At 48.2% G+C, this 23,321-nt stretch overlaps 1 protein-coding gene across 1 annotated transcript in view; it reads left to right on the top strand.

Moving 5' to 3' along the window:
* Window positions 1–23,321, top strand: part of HSPA4 (heat shock protein family A (Hsp70) member 4) — a 506,168-nt gene that overhangs the window by 131,654 nt on the left and 351,193 nt on the right. The window lies entirely within an intron of this gene.

The following is a 23,321-nucleotide window of genomic DNA, read 5'->3' as shown; positions in this document are numbered from 1 at the left end:
GCGGCACACCTTCGAAGACAAAAAATATTCGTCTACCCCTACCTGGACGACTGGCTAGTGAAGGCCTCATCTCCGGATCAGGCGAGAAAACATCGAGATATCGTTCTAAGAACTTTCGAGTCTCTAGGTCTTCAAGTCAACCACGACAAGTCAACCTTGATTCCAACACAAAACCTCCACTACCTGGGAGCGATACTAAACACAGAGCTCCAAAGAGTGTATCCTTCGGAGGAACGACTTTTATCAATCCACAGGAAGTGTCAACAACTATTAACAGCCGATGCACCTACAGCTCGTCAGGTGACATCGCTTCTGGGCTCCATGGCTTCATGCATCTTCATTGTCCCGAATGCCAGGCTACGCATGAGGCCCCTTCAGGAGGCATTAGAGAACAATTGGAGCCAAAAGACTGGTCACTGGGAGGACAGAGTTCGACTACCAGCAGTGGCTTTTCAATCACTACAATGGTGGATGCACAGACCTCACCTGTCGATAGGTTCTCCGTTTCACCAGACAATTCCAGTCGACACTCTGGTAACGGATGCGTCTCTTCAGGGTTGGGGTGCTCATCTGGGTTCCTTCCAAGCTCAGGGTCTGTGGTCCGACAAGGAAAAGAACTATCACATAAATCTACTGGAACTCAGAGCAGTCCATCTGGCTCTCAAATCTTTCTCTCCATTGGTTCAGGGGAAATCTATCCTAATTCAGACAGACAATACAACCACAATGTATTACCTGAACAAACAGGGGGGAACAAGATCACTACCTCTGTCTCGAGAATCCCAAACGATATGGCATTGGCTCCTGGCCAGGGGAATGTCTATCACAGCGGTACACCTGCCAGGTCAGCAAAACGTAGAGGCAGATTTCCTGAGCAGACATCTGGAAGACGCGCACGACTGGGTCCTACACGACGAATTCGTCGAGGACATCTTCGGTCAATGGGGTCGACCCCAGTTGGATCTCTTTGCAGACTAAACAAACAAGAAATGCCCAGACTTCGCATCCAGGTTCTGCCGTCCGGGATCTCAAGGGAATGCCCTGTTGATCAACTGGTCAGGGACATTTCTCTACGCCTTTCCACCGATTCCCCTCATACCGGCAGTAATCAACAAATTTTACAACTCCAGAACCAGAATGATTCTGATAGCGCCACAATGGCCCCGCCAATTCTGGTACACGGACCTACTCAACTTATCGGAAAGACCTCACAGGAGGTTGCCGTGCAGACCGGATCTCCTGAGCAGAATGGAAGGCAGAATCCTACATCCCAACCTTCCCTCTCTGAGCTTGACAGCATGGCTCCTGAATTCCTACAGTATGGGCACCTAGGGCTCTCACAGGAGTGCATGAGCATCTTGAAAGAGTCAAAACGACCTTCCACGCGGCGTTCTTACGCTTTTAAGTGGAAGAGATTTTACATCTGGTGCTCTCAACAAGGTATAAATCCCATACGAGCTCAGGAGGACGTCATACTGTCCTATTTACTTCATCTGGCGAAGTCTGGTCTGCAGGTATCTTCTATTAAGGTTCATTTGTCTGCAATTACAGCGTATCGTAAGTCGCCTTCTCAGGAATCCTTCTTTACGATACCTGTAGTCAAGGATTTTTTAGAAGGCTTGAAAAAGGTTTTTCCTCCCATTCGGAGACCTTCTCCTCCATGGGAACTGAATGTAGTCCTGTCAAAACTTATGGGCCCTCCTTTTGAACCTATCCACAAGGCCTCTTTACAGCACCTTACGTGGAAGACGGCTTTTTTGGTGGCCATTACTTCAGCGAGGAGGGTCAGCGAAATTCAGGCTCTGTCTTGCAGAGAACCGTACACGGTTTTTCACGATAATAGAGTGGTTCTGCGAACTCACCCATCTTTCCTTCCGAAGGTGGTGTCAGAATTCCATATCAATCAGACTATATCTTTACCGACTTTCTTTCCCAAGCCGGAGACTCCGGCTGAGAAAGCATTGCACTCTTTAGACTTGAAAAGAGTGCTGAAATTCTATTTGGACAAAACAAAACCGATTAGACATTCTAACCATTTGTTTCTAAATTATGGTCATTTAAGAACAGGAGAGGCAGCGTCTAAACGAACGATATCAAGATGGATTGTGTCTTGTATTGTTAACTCTTACCAACTGGCTAATAAGAGATTACTGGCTAGGCCAAAAGCGCATTCCACAAGGGGAAAAGCGGCTACTGCTGCCCTCCTTAACAATGTACCAATTTCCGAGATTTGTAAGGCTGCTACATGGAAGTCTGTGCATACCTTTACTAAGCATTACTGTTTAGACTCGGATGCAAGAGCGGATGCCCAGGTGGGGCAGGCCTCTCTTAGAAATCTATTTGCATGAATATTTATCTTTTCCTGCACTTCTTTCAGACAGTCCGCAGAGTTTAGGGATGGGCTTGCTAATCTATTCAATGTTTATGACTATTGATGAGGATCCCCTGGAAGAGAAGGATAAGTTACTTACCTGTAAATCCTAGTTCTCTTCCAGGGGTATCCTCATCAAAGTCATAAACAACCCACCCTCCTCCCCGGACTCAAGTCTCCTGGAAGTGCAGGACAGATTATCTTTCTGATCAGTTACACAGATTGTCACCGTAAAAAAGTACTGACCTAACTGTGAACCAACTGTCACCTTCCCTTCACCCCTGAGGCATGGTGGGATACTGGAGGTGCTCAGGGTCTTAAAGGCACGGTGCCAAAGTTTTTATGGTTCTCCTGTGTTAACCTGCATGCAGCCTATTGGCTAAGAATGCTTCATTGTTTTTCAATGTAGTTTTTTCTATTTTTCTCTGCTATTTACTGCTGTTTACTTCCCTAAGTCCAGTTTTTGGGGGCTTAGGTAGATATTTATGATCTATTGTGATTTTATAATATAAAAAAAAAAAAAAAAAAACTTGCATAGAAATAAAGCATTTTAGCCTATTTATGATTATAGCCTGCATTGCTGTTTTACACATGATAATATGTATGTATTTTATATATATGCTCCGGGGTCCCCGCACAAGGGCGGGAATATTCAATGTTTATGACTTTGATGAGGATACCCCTGGAAGAGAACTAGGATTTACAGGTAAGTAACTTATCCTTCTCTGTCACCATGGTGACACTGGCACCTGTATCCCTCAGGCCCTCTACACTTGTCCCATTAATTAAGAGCTGCTGCCTGTATTTTTGCATGTTAGGGGGCCAGGCAGCCAGTGTGGCTAAATCCACCCCACCCTCAGAGACTAATGTAGCTTCAGTGTGACACCTGATTTGCTCTGGGCACACTGTTGATCCCACTTGGAGACTGGCCATTCCAGTTTTAGCTGGATGGGAGTTAGAAGTGGTATCTTTCTTGGGACAGGCCTTGTCTCCAGTTTGGTGTCCAGACTGACTACAGTTTCGACACCAGGCCTTTTTGGGATCAAAGTTTTTACCCTTGTACCCAGGATTGTTTTGTGAGGAGGCTCTGGGCCCACCCTCCTGTGCAGGTTTTTGGGGGCCTGTAGAAGACTCTTTACTATTTTTATTTTTGGCTGTCTCACCACCTTTCCCCTGGGGAGGTTTTGTGACCCCTTTCTTTTGGTCACCCCCTGTGGAAGTTTTGGACACCCTAGTCTTGACCCAATGGTCCGCCTTCTTTCCCAATTCTTGGGGAGAAATTGGTCCTAGGTCCACCAGATGCTGATGCAGTTTATCATTGAAACAATTACTTAATAGGTGTTCTTTCACAAATAAATTGTACAGCCCATCATAATCATTTACACCATTTCCTTGAATCCAACCATCTAGTGTTTTTACTGAGTAGTCTACAAAGTCAACCCAGGTCTGGCTCGAGGATTTTTGAGCCCCCCTGAATCTAATCCTATACTCCTCAGTGGAGAATCCAAAGCCCTCAATCAGGGTACCCTTCATGAGGTCATAAGATTCTGCATCTTTTCCAGAGAGTGTGAGGAGTCTATCCCTACACTTTCCTGTGAACATTTCCCAAAGGAGAGCACCCCAGTGAGATTTGTTCACTTTTCTGGTTTCACAAGCCCTCTCAAAAGCTGTGAACCATTTGGTGATGTCATCACCATCTTCATATTTAGTTACAATCCCTTTGGGGATTTTCAACATGTCAGGAGAATCTCTGACCGTAGTTATGTTGCTGCCACCATTGATGGGTCCTAGGCCCATCTCTTGTCTTTCCCTTTCTATGGCTAGGATCTGTTTTTCCAAAGCCAATCTTTTGGCCATCCTGGCTAACTGGATGTCCTCTTCACTGGAGTTATCCTCAGTGATTTCAGAGAGGTTGGACCCTCCTGTGAGGGAGCCAGCATCTCTGACTATTATTTTTGGAGTCAGGGCTTGAGAAGCCCTGTTCTCCCTAGAAAGGACTGGTGGAGGGGATTCTTCCTCCAGTTCACTATCATCTTCCTCTGTGTTATCCACAGAGGGGTTGGCTCTATCATACTCTGCCAACAGCTCCTGGAGCTGTGCTTTGGTAGGTCTGGAGCCCATTGTTATTTTTCTTATGTTACAGAGTGACCTTAGCTCTCTCATCTGGAGATGGAGGTAAGGTGTGGTGTCGAGTTCCACCACATTCACATCTGTGCTAGACATTATGCTTCTAAAAGTTGGAATACTTTTTAAGAAACTAAAACTGGTTCTAGAATCTAATTCAAACTTTTAACAAACTTTTAAACTCTAAAAGAAATGCTAACAGGGACTAACACAAGGCCCTAGCAGGACTTTAAAGAATTTAGAAAACTTTTCAAATTGCAAAAATCAATTTCTAATGACAATTTTGGAATTTGTCGTGTGATCAGGTATTGGCTGAGTAGTCCAGCAAATGCAAAGTCTTGTACCCCACCGCTGATCCACCAATGTAGGAAGTTGGCTCTGTATGTGCTATTTCAAAGTAAGGAATAGCATGCACAGAGTCCAAGGGTTCCCCTTAGAGGTAAAATAGTGGTAAAAAGAGATAATACTAATGCTCTATTTTGTGGTAGTGTGGTCGAGCAGTAGGCTTATCCAAGGAGTAGTGTTAAGCATTTGTTGTACATACACATAGACAATAAATGAGGTACACACACTCAGAGACAAATCCAGCCAATAGGTTTTGTTATGGAAAAATATCTTTTCTTAGTTTATTTTAAGAACCACAGGTTCAAATTTAACATGTAATATCTTGTTTGAAAGGTATTGCAGGTAAGTACATTAGGAACTTGAATCATTTCAATTGCATGTATACTTTTCAAGTTATTCACAAATCGCTATTTCAAAAGTGGACACAGTGCAATTTTCACAGTTCCTGGGGGAGGTAAGTTTTTGATAGTTTTACCAGGTAAGTACGACACTTACAGGGTTCAGTTCTTGGTCCAAGGTAGCCCACCGTTGGGGGTTCAGAGCAACCCCAAAGTTACCACACCAGCAGCTCAGGGCCGGTCAGGTGCAGAGTTCAAAGTGGTGCCCAAAACGCAAAGGCTTCAGTGGAGAGAAGGGGGTGCCCCGGTTCCAGTCTGCCAGCAGGTAAGTACCCGCGTCTTCGGAGGGCAGACCAGGGGGGACACAAGCCCACACAGAAATTTCACCCTCAGCGGCGCGGGGGCGGCTGGGTGCAGTGTTAGAACAAGCGTCGGGTTCGCAATGGAAGTCAATGAGAAATCAAGGGATCTCTTCAGCGCTGCAGGCAGGCAAGGGGGGGCTTCCTCGGGGAAACCTCCACATGGGCAAGGGAGAGGGACTCCTGGGGGTCACTTCTGCAGTGAAAGTCCGGTCCTTCAGGTCCTGGGGGCTGCGGGTGCAGGGTCTTTTCCAGGCGTCGGGACTTAGGTTTCAGAGAGTCGCGGTCAGGGGAAGCCTCGGGATTCCCTCTGCAGGCGGCGCTGTGGGGGCTCAGGGGGGACAGGTTTTGGTACTCAGTCGGAGAGTAGTCCGGGGGTCCTCCCTGAGGTGTTGGTTCTCCACCAGCCGAGTCGGGGTCGCCGGGTGCAGTGTTGTAAGTCTCACGCTTCTTGCGGGGAGATTGCAGGGTTCTTTAAAGCTGCTCCTTTGGATAAAGTTGCAGTCTTTTTGGAGCAGGTCCGCTGTCCTCGGGAGTTTCTTGTCATCGTCGAAGCAGGGCAGTCCTCAGAGGATTCAGAGGTCGCTGGTCCCTTTGGAAGGCGTCGCTGGAGCAGAGTTCTTTGGAAGGCAGGAGACAGGCCGGTGAGTTTCTGGAGCCAAGGCAGTTGTTGTCTTCTGGTCTTCCTCTGCAGGGGTTTTCAGCTAGGCAGTCCTTCTTGTAGTTGCAGGAATCTAGTTTCTAGGTTCAGGGAGAGCCCTTAAATACTAAATTTAAGGGCGTGTTTAGGTCTGGGGGGTTAGTAGCCAATGGCTACTAGCCCTGAGGGTGGGTACACCCTCTTTGTGCCTCCTCCCAAGGGGAGGGGGTCACATCCCTAATCCTATTGGGGGAATCCTCCATCTGCAAGATGGAGGATGTAAAGAAATGGCTCCCTGTTGCAGTAACCCCCCACTTTTTGCCTGATACTGATGCTGACTTGACTGAGAAGAGTGCTGGGACCCTGCTAACCAGGCCCCAGCACCAGTGTTCCTTCACCTAAAATGTACCATTGTATCCGCAATTGGCACACCCTGGCATTCAGATAAGTCCCTTGTAACTGGTACTTCTAGTACCAAGGGCCCTGATGCCAAGGAAGGTCTCTAAGGGCTGCAGCATGTCTTATGCCACCCTAGAGACCCCTCACTCAGCACAGACACACTGCTTACAAGCCTGTGTGTGCTAGTGAGAACAAAATGAGTAAGTCGACATGGCACTCCCCTCAGGGTGCCATGCCAGCCTCTCACTGCCTATGCAGTATAGGTAAGACACCCCTCTAGCAGGCCTTACAGCCCTAAGGCAGGGTGCACTATACCATAGGTGAGGGTACCAGTGCATGAGCATGGTACCCCTACAGTGTCTAAACAAAACCTTAGACATTGTAAGTGCAGGGTAGCCATAAGAGTATATGGTCTGGGAGTCTGTCAAACACGAACTCCACAGCACCATAATGGCTACACTGAAAACTGGGAAGTTTGGTATCAAACTTCTCAGCACAATAAATGCACACTGATGCCAGTGTACATTTTATTGTAAAATACACCCCAGAGGGCACCTTAGAGGTGCCCCCTGAAACTTAACCGACTGTCTGTGTAGGCTGACTAGTTCCAGCAGCCTGCCACACTAGAGACATGTTGCTGGCCCCATGGGGAGAGTGCCTTTGTCACTCTGAGGCCAGTAACAAAGCCTGCACTGGGTGGAGATGCTAACACCTCCCCCAGGCAGGAACTGTGACTCCTGGCGGTGAGCCTCAAAGGCTCCCCCCTTTGTCACAGCCCAGCAGGGCACTCCAGCTTAGTGGAGTTGCCCGCCCCCTCCGGCCACGGCCCCCACTTTTGTCGGCAAGGCTGGAGGGAACAAAGAAAACAACAAGGAGGAGTCACTGGCCAGTCAGGACAGCCCCTAAGGTGTCCTGAGCTGAGGTAACTCTGACTTTTAGAAATCCTCCATCTTGCAGATGGAGGATTCCCCCAATAGGGTTAGGATTGTGACCCCCTCCCCTTGGGAGGAGGCACAAAGAGGGTGTACCCACCCTCAGGGCTAGTAGCCATTGGCTACTAACCCCCCAGACCTAAACACGCCCTTAAATTTAGTATTTAAGGGCTACCCTGAACCCTAGAAAATTAGATTCCTGCAACTACAAGAAGAAGGACTGCCTAGCTGAAAACCCCTGCAGAGGAAGACCAGAAGACGACAACTGCCTTGGCTCCAGAAACTCACCGGCCTGTCTCCTGCCTTCCAAAGATCCTGCTCCAGCGACGCCTTCCAAAGGGACCAGCGACCTCGACATCCTCTGAGGACTGCCCCTGCTTCGAAAAGACAAGAAACTCCCGAGGACAGCGGACCTGCTCCAAGAAAAGCTGCAACTTTGTTTCCAGCAGCTTTAAAGAACCCTGCAAGCTCCCCGCAAGAAGCGTGAGACTTGCAACACTGCACCCGGCGACCCCGACTCGGCTGGTGGAGATCCGACACCTCAGGAGGGACCCCAGGACTACTCTGATACTGTGAGTACCAAAACCTGTCCCCCCTGAGCCCCCACAGCGCCGCCTGCAGAGGGAATCCCGAGGCTTCCCCTGACCGCGACTCTTTGAATCCAAAGTCCCGACACCTGGGAGAGACCCTGCACCCGCAGCCCCCAGGACCTGAAGGACCGGACTTTCACTGGAGAAGTGACCCCCAGGAGTCCCTCTCCCTTGCCCAAGTGGAGGTTTCCCCGAGGAACCCCCCCTTGCCTGCCTGCAGCGCTGAAGAGATCCCGAGATCTCTCATAGACTAACATTACAAACCCGACGCTTGTTTCTACACTGCACCCGGCCGCCCCAGCGCTGCTGAGGGTGAAATTTCTGTGTGGGCTTGTGTCCCCCCCGGTGCCCTACAAAACCCCCCTGGTCTGCCCTCCGAAGACGCGGGTACTTACCTGCAAGCAGACCGGAACCGGGGCACCCCCCTTCTCTCCATTCTAGCCTATGTGTTTTGGGCACCACTTCGAACTCTGCACCTGACCGGCCCTGAGCTGCTGGTGTGGTGACTTTGGGGTTGCTCTGAACCCCCAACGGTGGGCTACCTTGGACCAAGAACTAAACCCTGTAAGTGTCTTACTTACCTGGTAAAACTAACCAAAACTTACCTCCCCTAGGAACTGTGAAAATTGCACTAAGTGTCCACTTTTAAAACGGCTATTTGTCAATAACTTGTAAAGTATACATGCAATTTTTATGCTTTAAAGTTCCTAAAGTACTTACCTGCAATACCTTTCGAATGAGATATTACATGTAGAATTTGAACCTGTGGTTCTTAAAATAAACTAAGAAAAGATATTTTTCTATACAAAAACCTATTGGCTGGATTTGTCTCTGAGTGTGTGTACCTCATTTATTGCCTATGTGTATGTACAACAAATGCTTAACACTACTCCTTGGATAAGCCTACTGCTCGACCACACTACCACAAAATAGAGCATTAGTATTATCTATTTTTACCACTATTTTACCTCTAAGGGGAACCCTTGGACTCTGTGCATGCTATTCCTTACTTTGAAATAGCACATACAGAGCCAACTTCCTACAGAGGATTTCTAAAAGTTAGAGTCACCTCAGCTCAGGACACCTTAGGGGCTGTCCTGACTGGCCAGTGAATCCTCCTTGTTGTTTTCTTTGTTTCCTCCAGCCTTGCCGCCAAAAGTGGGGGCCGTGGCCGGAGGGGGCGGGCAACTCCACTAAGCTGGAGTGTCCTGCGATGCTGTGACAAAGGGGTGAGCCTTTGATGCTCACCGCCAGGTGTTACAGCTCCTGCCTGGGGGAGGTGTTAGCATCTCCACCCAGTGCAGGCTTTGTTACTGGCCTCAGAGTGACAAAGGCACTCTCCCCATGGGGCCAGCAACATGTCTCTAGTGTGGCAGGCTGCTGGAACCAGTCAGCCTACACAGATAGTCGGTTAGGTTTCAGGGGGCACCTCTAAGGTGCCCTCTGTGGTGTATTTTACAATAAAATGTACACTGGCATCAGTGTGCATTTATTGTGCTGAGAAGTTTGATACCAAACTTCCCAGTTTTCAGTGTAGCCATTATGGTGTAAAACAGACTCCCAGACCATATACTCTTATGGCTACCCTGCACTTACAATGTCTAAGGTTTTGCTTAGACACTGTAGGGGCACAGTGCTCAGGCACTGGTGCCCTCACCTATGGTATAGTGCACCCTGCCTTAGGGCTGTAAGGCCTGCTAGAGGTGTGTCTTACCTATACTGCATAGGCAGTGAGAGGCTGGCATGGCACCCTGAGGGGAGTGCCATGTCGACTTACTCATTTTGTTCTCACTAGCACACACAAGCTGGTAAGCAGTGTGTCTGTGCTGAGTGAGGGGCCTCTAGGGTGGCATAATACATGCTGCAGCCCTTAAAGGCCTTCCCTGCCATCCGGGCCCTTGGTACCAGGGGTACCAGTTACAAGGGACTTATCTGGATGCCAGGGTGTGCCAATTGTGGAATCAAAAGTACAGGTTAGGGAAAGAACACTGGTGCTGGGGCCTGGTTAGCAGGCCTCAGCACACTTTCAATTCAAAACATAGCATCAGCAAAGGCAAAAAGTCAGGGGGTAACCATGCCAAGGAGGCATTTCCTTACACCACCTGTCTTACCACTGGCTTGACAGGTGGGGCAGGAGAGGCAAAACTCCTTAACCTTCTGGGACATATTGTGCCAGTAGAAGTGGTTGACTAACCTCTCCCACGTCTTGGTTTGTCCCAAATGCCCAGCAAGGGGAATATCATGGGCTAAGGTCAGGATAAACTCTCTGAAACCCTGAGGCACTACCACTCTCCTAGTGGCACCATGTTTGGGATCTCTTGCCTCAGTGTACAGGAGTCCATCTTCCCAATAGACCCTGTGTGTTCCATTTTTCTTGCCTTTGGACTCTTCAGCAGCTTGCTGCCTAAGGCCTTCAAGAGAGGGACAGGTTTCTTGTCCCTTACACAACTCTTCCCTTGAGGGTCCCCCTGGGCCCAAGAGGTCAACCTGATAAGGTTCCAGTTCCATAGGCTCAGTTCCCTCAGAGGACAGAACTTCTTCCTGAGAAGAGAGGTTCTCTTTTTCTTGTTGTGTTGCAGCTGGTTTCCCAGCTGACTTTCCTTTTCTCTTGGTAGGCTGGGCCATTCTTCCAGACTCCAGCTCTACTTTTTCACCCTGTGCCTTGCACTGTGCCCTTGTCTTGGCACACACCAGTTCAGGGATACCCAGCATGGCTGCATGGGTTTTCAGTTCTACCTCAGCCCATGCTGAGGACTCCAGGTCATTTCCAAGCAAACAGTCTACTGGGATATTTGAGGAGACCACCACCTGTTTCAGGCCATTGACCCCTCCCCACTCTAAAGTTACCATTGCCATGGGATGTACTTTAGTTTGATTGTCAGCATTGGTGACTGGATAGGTTTATCCAGTCAGGTATTGGCCAGGGGAAACCAGTTTCTCTGTCACCATGGTGACACTGGCACCTGTATCCCTCAGGCCCTCTACACTTGTCCCATTAATTAAGAGTTGCTGCCTGTATTTTTGCATGTTAGGGGGCCAGGCAGCCAGTGTGGCTAAATCCACCCCACCCTCAGAGACTAATGTAGCTTCAGTGTGACACCTGATTTGCTCTGGGCACACTGTTGATCCCACTTGGAGACTGGCCAATCCAGTTTTAGCTGGATGGGAGTTAGAAGTGGTATCTTTCTTGGGACAGGCCTTGTCTCCAGTTTGGTGTCCAGACTGACTACAGTTACGACACCCGGCCTTTTTGGGATCAAAGTTTTTACCCTTGTACCCAGAATTGTTTTGTGAAGAGGCTCTGGGCCCACCCTCCTGTGCAGGTTTTTGGGGGCCTGTAGAAGACTCTTTACTATTTTTGTTTTTGGCTGTCTCACCACCTTTCCCCTGGGGAGGTTTTGTGACCCCTTTCTTTTGGTCACCCCCTGTGGAAGTTTTGGACACCCTAGTCTTGACCCAATGGTCCGCCTTCTTTCCCAATTCTTGGGGAGAATTTGGTCCTAGGTCCACCAGATGCTGATGCAGTTTATCATTGAAACAATTACTTAACAGGTGTTCTTTCACAAATAAATTGTACAGCCCATCATAATTACTTACACCACTGCCTTGAATCCAACCATCTAGTGTTTTTACTGAGTAGTCTACAAAGTCAACCCAGGTCTGGCTCGAGGATTTTTGAGCCCCCCTGAATCTAATCCTATACTCCTCAGTGGAGAATCCAAAGCCCTCAATCAGGGTACCCTTCATGAGGTCATAAGATTCTGCATCTCTTCCAGAGAGTGTGAGGAGTCTATCCCTACACTTTCCTGTGAACATTTCCCAAAGGAGAGCACCCCAGTGAGATTTGTTCACTTTTCTGGTTACACAAGCCCTCTCAAAAGCTGTGAACCATTTGGTGATGTCATCACCATCTTCATATTTTGTTACATTCCCTTTGGGGATTTTCAACATGTCAGGAGAATCTCTGACCCTATTTATGTTGCTGCCACCATTGATGGGTCCTAGGCCCATGTCTTGTCTTTCCCTTTCTATGGCCAGGATCTGTCTTTCCAAAGCCAATTTTTTGGCCATCCTGGCTAACTGGATGTCCTCTTCACTGGAGTTATCCTCCGTGATTTCAGAGAAGTTGGTCCCTCCTGTGAGGGAACCAGCATCTCTGACTAGTATTTGTGGAGTCAGGGCTTGAGAGGCCCTGTCCTCCCTAGATAGGACTGGTAGGGGGGAATCTTCCTCCAAGTCACTATCCTCATCCTCTTTGTTGCCATCCACAAAGGGGTTGGCTCTTTCATACTCTGCCAACAGCTCCTGGAGCTGTTGTTTGGTAGGTCTAGAGCCCATTGTTATTTTCTTTATTTTACAGAGTGACCTTAGCTCTCTCATCTGTAGATGGAGGTAAGGTGTGGTGTCGAGTTCCACCACATTCACATCTGTGCTAGACATTATGCTTCTAAAAGTTGGAATACTTTTTAAGAAACTAAAACTGGTTCTAGAATCTAATTCAAACTTTTACCAAACTTTGAAACTCTAAAAGCAATGCTAACAGGGACTAACACAAGTCCCTAGCAGGACTTTAAAGAATTTAGAAAAATTTCAAATTGCAAAAAATCAATTTCTAATGACAATTTTTGGAATTTGTCGTGTGATCAGGTATTGGCGGAGTAGTCCAGCAAATGCAAAGTCTTGTACCCCACCGCTGATCCACCAATGTAGGAAGTTGGCTCTGTATGTGCTATTTCAAAGTAAGGAATAGCATGCACAGAGTCCAAGGGTTCCCCTTAGAGGTAAGATAGTGGCAAAAAGAAATCATACTAATGCTCTATTTTGTGGTAGTGTGGTCGAGCAGTAGGCTTATCCAAGGAGTAGTGTTAAGCATTTGTTGTACATACACATAGACAATAAATGAGGTACACACACTCAGAGACAAATCCAGCCAATAGGTTTTGTTATAGAAAAATATATGTTCGATGGCATCTGTCGCTGTAGATACACATGGTATGCATGAGCTCGCCATCTGGTGTTGGGTCGGAGTGTTACAAGTTGTTTTTCTTCGAAGAAGTGTTTTCGAGTCACGGGACCGAGTGACTCCTCCTTCTGTGCTCATTGCGCATGGGCGTCGACTCCATCTTCGATTGTTTTCTTTCCGCCATCGGGTTCGGACGTGTTCCTGTCGCTCCGAGTTTCGGAACGGAAAGATAGCTGAAAACGGAAGATTTTCGACGGTATCGTTGCGATCCGGTTCGAGATAGACACATACGACGACGCGTTGAACATCGAAGCGCTTCGGTGCCCTTCGGGGTAGATTTCGGCACCCCGTCGGGGCCTAGTCGGCCCGACCGCGTGGAGAACAATGCCGATGGAACGGACCCCGTTTCGATTCTGCCCCGAATGCCACAACAAATATCCTTATACGGACCTACACTCGGTCTGTAACCTGTGCCTGTCACCCGAGCACAGCGAAGAATCCTGTGAGGCCTGTCGGGCGTTCCGGTCCCGAAAAACTCTGCGCGACCGTCGAGCAAGAAGACTGCAGATGGCGTCCACGCCAAAAGAGCGTCGACAGTTCGAGACAGAAGAGGAACAGGAGGAATCCTTTTCCATCCAGGATTCAGACTCCGACGAGCTAGACTCTACAAAAACTGTGAGTAAGACGTCGAGATCAGACCTTAAAAAAGGAAAGAAGGCCCAGGGGACGCCACTGCCAACCGGCCATGGCTCCACCCAAATTCTCGGTGACCAACAATCGGCACCGAAAAAGGCCCATTCAGTGTTGAGATCGTCCGACTCCGGTCGAGACACCGGCACGCAGCCTCCTCGGGACCGAGAGAGTGCTAAACAGAAGCATCGACACCGAGAGTTCGGTGTCGACACGGATCGACGCCGAGACAGTGGCGCCGAAGACCATAGAGGCCAAGAATTTTCGGCACAGAAAAAGAGGAAGGTTACCTCGGAGCCGAAAAAACAATCAACAGGGTTTTCGGAGCCGAAAAAAGCGACATCAGACCCTGTTTCTGGCTCCTATACTGAAGAGCATTCTATGTCTTCTCAAATGAAGAAACCTAGATTTGAACAAGAACTGCAATCCACTGACGTGGATCACACGCAAAAGCGTATCTTTATTCAGCAGGGGACTGGGAAGAACGTCTGGATTCAAGCCAGAAATTCAGCAGGCAGTGCTTAACATGCCAGTCAACGAAAAACTTCTGTTCGGTCCGGAGGTCGACACAGCCATAGAAAAGCTCAATAAGGACACTGACACTGCCAAGGCCATGGGTGCAGTCTACTCCCCGCAGAGCAGAGGATCTTATAACACCTTCCGCAAAACACCTTTTAGAGGAGGGTTTCGGGGTCAGGCCACACAAGCTAGCACCTCACAGTCCGCACCGCCCACCTACCAGGGACAGTACAGGGGAGGTTTTCGGGGCCAGTATAGAGGGGGGCAATTCCCTAGGAATAGAGGAAGATTTCAAAGCCCCAAAACCACTACCAACAAGCAGTGACTCACACGTCACTCACCCCTCCCACACAACACCAGTGGGGGGGAGGATACGTCAATATTACGAAGCATGGGACAAAATAACTACAGACACATGGGTCCTAGCAATTATCCAACATGGTTATTGCATAGAATTCCTGCAATTCCCCCCAGACATACCACCAAAATCACAAAATTTATCAAAATACCATTCACAGCTTCTAGAGATAGAAGTTCAAGCACTACTGCAAAAAAATGCAATAGAATTAGTACCAAGCACACAAATAAACACAGGAGTTTATTCACTGTACTTCTTGATACCAAAAAAGGACGAAACACTGAGACCAATTCTAGACCTCAGAGTAGTAAACACATTCATCAAATCAGACCACTTTCACATGGTCACACTACAAGAAGTGTTACCATTGCTCAAAAAACACAACTACATGACAACCCTAGACCTCAAGGACGCATATTTCCATATACCAATACATCAATCACACAGGAAATATCTAAGGTTTGTATTCAAAGGAATACATTACCAATTCAAAGTATTGCCCTTTGGTTTAACAACCGCTCCAAGAGTATTCACAAAATGCCTAGCAGTAGTCGCTGCACACATCAGAAGGCAGCAAATACATGTGTTCCCGTATCTAGACGACTGGCTAATCAAAACCAGTTCGCTCACACAATGCTCAAACCACACAAATCAAGTCATACAAACCCTCTACAAACTAGGGTTCACCGTCAACTTTGCAAAATCAAACATTCTGCCAAGCAAAGTACAGCAATATCTAGGAGCCATAATAGACACGACAAAAGGAGTAGCAACGCCAACTCCACAAAGGATCCACAATTTCAACAGAGTCATTCAACACATGTCTCCAAACCAAACAATACAAGCAAGAACAATACTACAGCTCCTAGGCATGATGTCCTCATGCATAGCCATTGTCCCAAAACGCAAGACTGCACATGAGGCCCTTACAACAGTGCCTAGCCTCACAGTGGTCTCAAGCACAGGGTCACCTTCTAGATCTGGTGTTGCTAGACCGCCTAACTTACCTCTCGCTTCTATGGTGGAACAGTATAAATTTAAACATAGGGCGGCCTTTCCAAGACCCAGTGCCACAGTACGTAATAACAACAGATGCTTCCATGACAGGGTGGGGAGCACATCTCAATCAACACAACATAAGAGGACAATGGAACATACATCAAACAAAACTGCATATAAATCATCTAGAATTATTAGCAGTTTTTCAAGCACTAAAAGCTTTCCAACCAATCATAACCCACAAATACATCCTTGTCAAAACAGACAACATGACAACGATGTATTATCTCAACAAACAAGGAGGAACACATTCAACGCAGTTAAGCTTGTTAGCTCAAAAAATATGGAAGTGGGCAATCCACCATCAAATTGGTCTAATAGCACAGTTTATTCCGGGGATCCAGAATCAGCTGGCAGACAATCTCTCTCGAGATCACCAGCAAGTCCACGAATGGGAAATCCACCCACAGATTCTGAACACCTACTTCACACTCTGGGGAACACCACAAATAGACTTATTTGCAACAAAAGAGAACGCAAAATGCCAAAACTTCGCGTCCAGATACCCACACAAGCAATCCCAAGGCAATGCCCTATGGATAAACTGGTCAGGAATATTTGCTTACGCTTTTCCTCCTCTCCCTCTCCTTCCTTACCTAGTAAACAAATTGAGTCAAAACAAACTCAAACTCATTTTAATAGCACCAACGTGGGCAAGACAACCCTGGTACACAACACTGCTAGATCTGTCTGTAGTACCACACATCAAACTACCCAACAAACCAGATCTGTTAACGCAACACAACCAACAGATCAGACACCCAGACCCAGCATCGCTGAATCTAGCAATCTGGCTCCTGAAATCCTAGAATTCGGACACTTAAAACTTAGCCAAGAGTGTATGGAAGTCATAAAGCAGGCCAGAAGGCCATCCACTAGACACTGCTACGCAAGTAAGTGGAAAAGATTTGTTTGGTACTGCCATCATAATCAGATACAACCGCTAGATGCAACTCCAAAACATATAGTAAATTACTTGCTCCATTTACAAAAAGCAAAGCTAGCCTTCTCTTCTATTAAAATACACCTTGCAGCAATATCTGCATACCTGCAAACTACCTATTCAACTTCCTTGTATAGGATACCAGTTATCAAAGCATTTATAGAAGGGCTTAAAAGAATTATACCACCAAGAACACCACCTGTTCCTTCATGGAACCTAAACGTGGTTCTAACAAGACTCATGGGCCCACCTTTCGAACCCATGCACTCTTGCGGAATACAATTCCTAACCTGGAAAGTTGCCTTTCTCATCGCCATTACATCTCTAAGAAGAGTAAGTGAAATTCAAGCGTTCACAACACAAGAGCCTTTTATACAAATACATAAAAATAAGGTCGTCCTACGACCTAATCCAAAATTTTTACCAAAAGTTATTTCACCATTCCATCTAAATCAAACGGTAGAACTACCAGTATTTTTCCCACAGCCAGATTCTGTGGCTGAAAGAGCACTACATACATTAGATGTCAAAAGAGCATTAATGTACTACATTGACAGAACAAAGAACATCAGAAAAACTAAACAGCTATTTATTGCATTCCAAAAACCTCATGCAGGTAACCCAATATCAAAACAAGGTATAGCCAGATGGATAGTTAAATGCATCCAAATCTGCTACCTTAAAGCAAAAAGACAACTGCCCATTACTCCCAGGGCACATTCAACAAGGAAAAAAGGTGCTTCAATGGCCTTTTTAGGAAACATCCCAATGCAGGAAATATGTAAGGCAGCCACTTGGTCTACGCCTCACACATTCACCAAACACTACTGTATAGATGTGCTATCCGCACAACAAGCTACAGTAGGTCAAGCTGTATTAAGAACTCTATTTCAGACAACTTCTACTCCTACAGGCTAAACCACCGCTTATGGGGAACTAACTGCTTACTAGTCTATGCATACCATGTGTATCTACAGCGACAGATGCCATCGAACTGAAAATGTCACTTACCCAGTGTACATCTGTTCGTGGCATCAGTCGCTGAGATTCACATGGACCCACCCACCTCCCCGGAAGCCTGTAGCAGTTCAGAAGTTACCTTCAATTTTGTACTTTTGTATATATATTACTTAATCCTTTAATAGGTACATACTTACATTTTTTATTGCGCGGGCACTATTACTATAGTACAACTCCTACCTCACCCTCTGCGGGGAAAACAATCGAAGATGGAGTCGACGCCCATGCGCAATGAGCACAGAAGGAGGAGTCACTCGGTCCCGTGACTCGAAAACACTTCTTCGAAGAAAAACAACTTGTAACACTCCGACCCAACACCAGATGGCGAGCTCATGCATACCATGTGAATCTCAGCGACTGATGCCACGAACAGATGTACACTGGGTAAGTGACATTTTCATTTCTTAGTTTATTTTAAGAACCACAGGTTCAAATGTTACATGTAATATCTCATTTGAAAGGTATTGCAGGTAAGTACTCTAGGAACTTTGAATCATTACTTTAGCATGTATATTTTTTACATAAAACACAATAAGCTGTTTTAAAAGTGGACACTTAGTGCAATTTTCACAGTTCCTGGGGGAGGTAAGTTTTTGTTAGTTTTGTCAGGTAAGTAAATCACTTACAAGTCTCAGGTTTGGGTCCAAGGTAGCCCACCGTTGGGGGTTCAGAGCAACCCCAAAGCTATCACGCCAGCAGCTCAGGGCCGGTCAGGTGCAAAGGTTAAAGAGGTGCCCAAAACACATAGCCTTCAATGGAGAGAAGGGGGGTGCACCGGTTCCAGTCTGCCAGCAGGTAAGTACCCGCGTCTTCGGAGGGCAGACCGGGGGGGTTTTGTAGGGCACCGGGGGGGACACAAATTAGCACAGAAAGTACACCCTCAGCAGCGCGGGGGCGGCCGGGTGCAGTGTGCAAACACGCGTCGGGTTTCCTTCAGGTTTCAATGGGAGACCAAGGGGTCTCTTCAGCGATGCAGGCAACGGGGGGGCTCCTCGGGGTAGCCACCACCTGGGCAAGGGAGAGGGCCTCCTGGGGGTCACTCCTGCACAGAAGTTCTGTTTCTTTAGGGGCTGGGGGCTGCGGGTGCAGGGTCTTTCCCAGCCGTCGGGAAATGGAGTTCAGACAGTCGCGGTCAGGGGGAGCCTGGGGATTCCCTCTGCAGGCGTCGCTGTGGGGGCTCAGGGGGGACAACTTTGGTTACTCACAGTCGTAGAGTCGCCGGAGGGTCCTCCCTGAGTTCGTTGTTCTCCACCAGTCGAGTCGGGGTCGCCGGGTGCAGTGTTGCAAGTCTCACGCTTCTTGCGGGGAGTTGCAGGGGTCTTTAAATCTGCTCCTTGTAACAAAGTTGCAGTTCTTTTGGAGCAGTGCCGCTGTCCTCGGGAGTTTCTTGTCTTTTTCGAAGCAGGGCAGTCCTCAGAGGATTCAGAGGTCGCTGGTCCCTTGGAAAGCGTCGCTGGAGCAGGTTTCTTTGGAAGGCAGGAGACAGGCCGGTAAGTCTGGGGCCAAGGCAGTTGGTGTCTTCTGTTCTTCCTCTGCAGGGGTTTGTCAGCTCAGCAGTCCTTCTTGTTAGTTGCAGGAATCTGTTTTTCTAGGTTCAGGGGAGCCCTTAAATACTAAATTTAAGGGCGTGTTTAGGTCTGGGGGGTTAGTAACCAATGGCTACTAGCCCTGAGGGTGAGTACACCCTCTTTGTGCCTCCTCCCAAGGGGAGGGGGTCACATCCCTAATCCTATTGGGGGAATCCTCCATCTGCAAGATGGAGGATTTCTAAAAGTTAGTAACTTCAGCTCAGGACACCTTAGGGGCTGTCCTGACTGGCCAGTGACTCCTCCTTGTTGTTTTCTTTGTTTCCTCCAGCCTTGCCGCCAAAAGTGGGGGCTGTGGCCGGAGGGGGCGGGCCACTCCACTAAGCTGGAGTGTCCTGCGGTGCTGTGACAAAGGGGTGAGCCTTTGAGGCTCACCGCCAGGTGTTACAGCTCCTGCCTGGGGGAGGTGTTAGCATCTCCACCCAGTGCAGGCTTTGTTACTGGCCTCAGAGTGACAAAGGCACTCTCCCCATGGGGCCAGCAACATGTCTCTAGTGTGGCAGGCTGCTGGAACCAGTCAGCCTACACAGATAGTCGGTTAGGTTTCAGGGGGCACCTCTAAGGTGCCCTCTGTGGTTTATTTTACAATAAAATGTACACTGGCATCAGTGTGCATTTATTGTGCTGAGAAGTTTGATACCAAACTTCCCAGTTTTCAGTGTAGCCATTATGGTGCTGTGGAGTTCGTGTAAAACAGACTCCCAGACCATATACTCTTATGGCTACCCTGCACTTACAATGTCTAAGGTTTTGCTTAGACACTGTAGGGGCACAGTGCTCATGCACTGGTACCATCACCTATGGTATAGTGCACCCTGCCTTAGGGCTGTAAGGCCTGCTAGAGGGGTGTCTTACCTATACTGCATAGGCAGTGTGAGGCTGGCATGGCACCCTGAGGGGAGTGCCATGTCGACTTACTCATTTTGTTCTCACTAGCACACACAAGCTGGTAAGCAGTGTGTCTGTGCTGAGTGAGGGGTCTCTAGGGTGGCATAAGACATGCCGCAGCCCTTAGAGACCTTCCCTGGCATCAGGGCCCTTGGTACCAGGGGTACCAGTTACAAGGGACTTATCTGGGTGCCAGGGTGTGCCAATTGTGGAATCAAAAGTACAGGTTAGGGAAAGAACACTGGTGCTGGGGCCTGGTTAGCAGGCCTCAGCACACTTTCAATTCAAAACATAGCATCAGCAAAGGCAAAAAGTCAGGGGGTAACCATGCCAAGGAGGCATTTCCTTACACCACCCCACTCTAAGAACACTTCAGTTGTCTACAATGCTGTTTGGTATTCATGTGAATCTATGAAAGATAAGAAAATGCATTTCTTACCCGTAGCTGCAGTTATCCATTATTGGTATCTTTAATAGATTCACACGTGACCCACCCTCCTCCTCAAAGAGGCTCCATTTATAATTGAGGATCTTATTCTCACTTGTACTCTAAAATCTGAGGGAATCAGCCTTTTTTGGGAGTGTTCTAGAGGATACAAGCCCCTGATTGGTCATAGTTCAGGTTTGATCCTTTCCTTAAAAAGGACACGCATAGGCTATTAAGCTGATGGCCTTCTTCCATTATAGCCTATTATAGCTCTGGCATACTGCTTTATTATGGTACAGTGAGTGTAGGAAGCTGGCCTGGTGTGTAGTGAGCACCTATGGTGTTATCACCTTATACCAGGCCGGGGTATCCCCTATTAGTGAGGGGTAGCAGTGTCTAGGAAGCCAGGCCTCTCTAGAGGTAGCTGTGGATGAGCAGCCAAGACTTATCTAGGAGACATGCAAAGCTTATGCAATACCATAATAGTCACACAGCACTATCGCACAGGAAAGAACCACACAGTGTTACAAAAATAAGGGTACTTTATTCTAGTTACACAAATACTAGAATACTGAAAAGGCAATCCCCCCAACTGAACGTAAGTAAACACAATATTGTATACACATCAATCCGTACATAGCATAGAAAGCAATAGACATTGGTAAAAGCGCTAACAAATAATGAGGGTCCTAGTGAAGAGTCAAACTATATACAAAAAAAGTGGCATGTGAAAGGCAGTCCCCCACCCATGGAAGTGCAATCAGTAGAGGGGAGCTGGAGGAACTAGGAACCCCAAGAGGTGAGTACTTTAGTGTCCCCTAGCGACCAGGCGAGCAGAGGTAAGTACCTGGTTTTCCCCAAAACCAACAGGGGGACTTTGGAAAAGGATTATGCAAGACTGGAAGAGCCCAAAGGTGGATCCTGTCAGAAGAGGACCTGCAAAGGAAGGGGACCAAGTCAAGTTTGTAGTAGTGTCCGGTTCTGTGGATGCAGGTCCAGGTCGGTGGTGGATGAAGAAGGTCAGCAGTGCTGCACAGGAGATGAAGAGAAGTCCCTGAAGTGATGTCCCACGTTGGTGGTCGGGATGTAGTTGATTAGTGGTGCTGGAAAATCACCAACAAGCCTTGGCAAATTCAAGAGATGGAGAAGAGGACCATCGGGGTGCAGGGAACTTGAACCAAGGAGAGGAGTCCGTGGTGTCCCTCAGCAGCTGGGAGAGTCGCAAGAAGAGGAGGGAGCCCCCACTGGCAACCCACTGGCAGAGCAGGCACATGAGTTGCAGTGAGGCCCACTTAGCACACCTGAAGAGGAGTCCCACCTCGCTGGAGATTGTGCTTTGCAGGAAGGAGTGCTGGAGGCTGGGACTACATGGAGCCTGAAGATCCCGTGGAGGAATAACAAACAATCTTAGGTAGCTGCAGGAGTCACGTGCACAGGGGTACTGTCCTGCAAGGAGAGGCAAAGGGCTTACAGTCTCCCAAGTTGGATGTCTGGTAGAGAGGACCATTCCGGACCACCACCTGTGATGCAGGACACATGCAGTTCCGGAGGAGCGCAGATCCACCGAGCCAGTCATCGTTGTGGTTGGTGCCTGCAGATGCAAGGGGGGGGGAACTCCTTCACTCCAAGGGAGATTCCTTCTTACTTCTTGTGCAGACTGAAGACTTGCTGTCCTCAGAGGATGCACAGCCGGGGAAATGATGGCGTTGATGGAAAGAGCCGGAGAAACAATGTTGCAGTGCATAGTCATCGTTGAAGTTGCAGATTGTCGGTTCTTGGAGGGTGCAGCTGCAGTTTCAGAGGCCAGAAGATTAAGTAAACGATGCAGAGCAGTACTGAACGTCAAATCTGAGGACCCACCCAAGAGAACCTAAAGAACCCAGGAAGGGTGATTGGTCACCTAGCAGGGTGACGACCTATCAGGGGGTTTGTGACGCCACCTACCTGACCTGGCCACTCGGATACACCCAGGGGCCTTTGCTCGCCTGGTATTCAAGATGGCAGAATCAATTGGCCACCTGGAGGAGCTCTGGGCTCCACCCCTGGGGTGGTGATGGACAGGGGAATGGTCACTCCTCTTTCGTTTGTCCAGTTTGGTGTCGGACCGGGGACTGGGGGGGGTCCCTGAGCTGGTGCAAACTGGTTTATGCAAGGATGGCACCAAATGTGTCCTTCAAAGCAAACTGGTAACTTTGGGTGGCTACCCCTCTCTCCCTATTTCCAAGGGAGAGGGTGTTGCAACCCCTCTCCCACATGTAATCATTTGTTCTGCCTTTCCCTGCCTGAGCTGGTCAAGCAGCAGGAGGACAGAAACCTGTCTGAGGGGTGACAGCGCATGCTGCCCGGAAAACCCCAGAAGACTGGTAGGAGCAATGATGGGGGACCTCTATGGAGCTCCCAGACTGGTTGGAACCTTTTCACGTAGGCTGCATTGGCAGGCCTCCAAAAACACTTGGCATGGGCATCCATGGGTGAAACAATACATGCTGCAGCCCATAGGAATCCCATGGTGCCCCAATGCCCTGGGTACTTAAGTACCATATACTAGGGACCTAATCGGGGGGCACCAGAATGCCATTCATGGACTTCGCACACCCCTATACAACCAAATTTAGAGAGAGAGAGAGAGCCCAATCAATGGTAAGCAGGATCCCAGTGAAAAAAGTCAAAGGATATCAGATAGGCAAAAAGTGGGGGGTAACCGTGCCAAAAAAAAGGGTACTCCCACTTCGATGACTGAAGATGATTCAAGCATGTGAATACGTGAAAG

Source organism: Pleurodeles waltl, chromosome 7, assembly GCF_031143425.1.
Source record: "Pleurodeles waltl isolate 20211129_DDA chromosome 7, aPleWal1.hap1.20221129, whole genome shotgun sequence".
Taxonomy (NCBI): domain Eukaryota; kingdom Metazoa; phylum Chordata; class Amphibia; order Caudata; family Salamandridae; genus Pleurodeles; species Pleurodeles waltl.
Note: the sequence above shows the minus strand (reverse complement) of the source record. Positions and strands in the feature narration are given on the sequence as shown.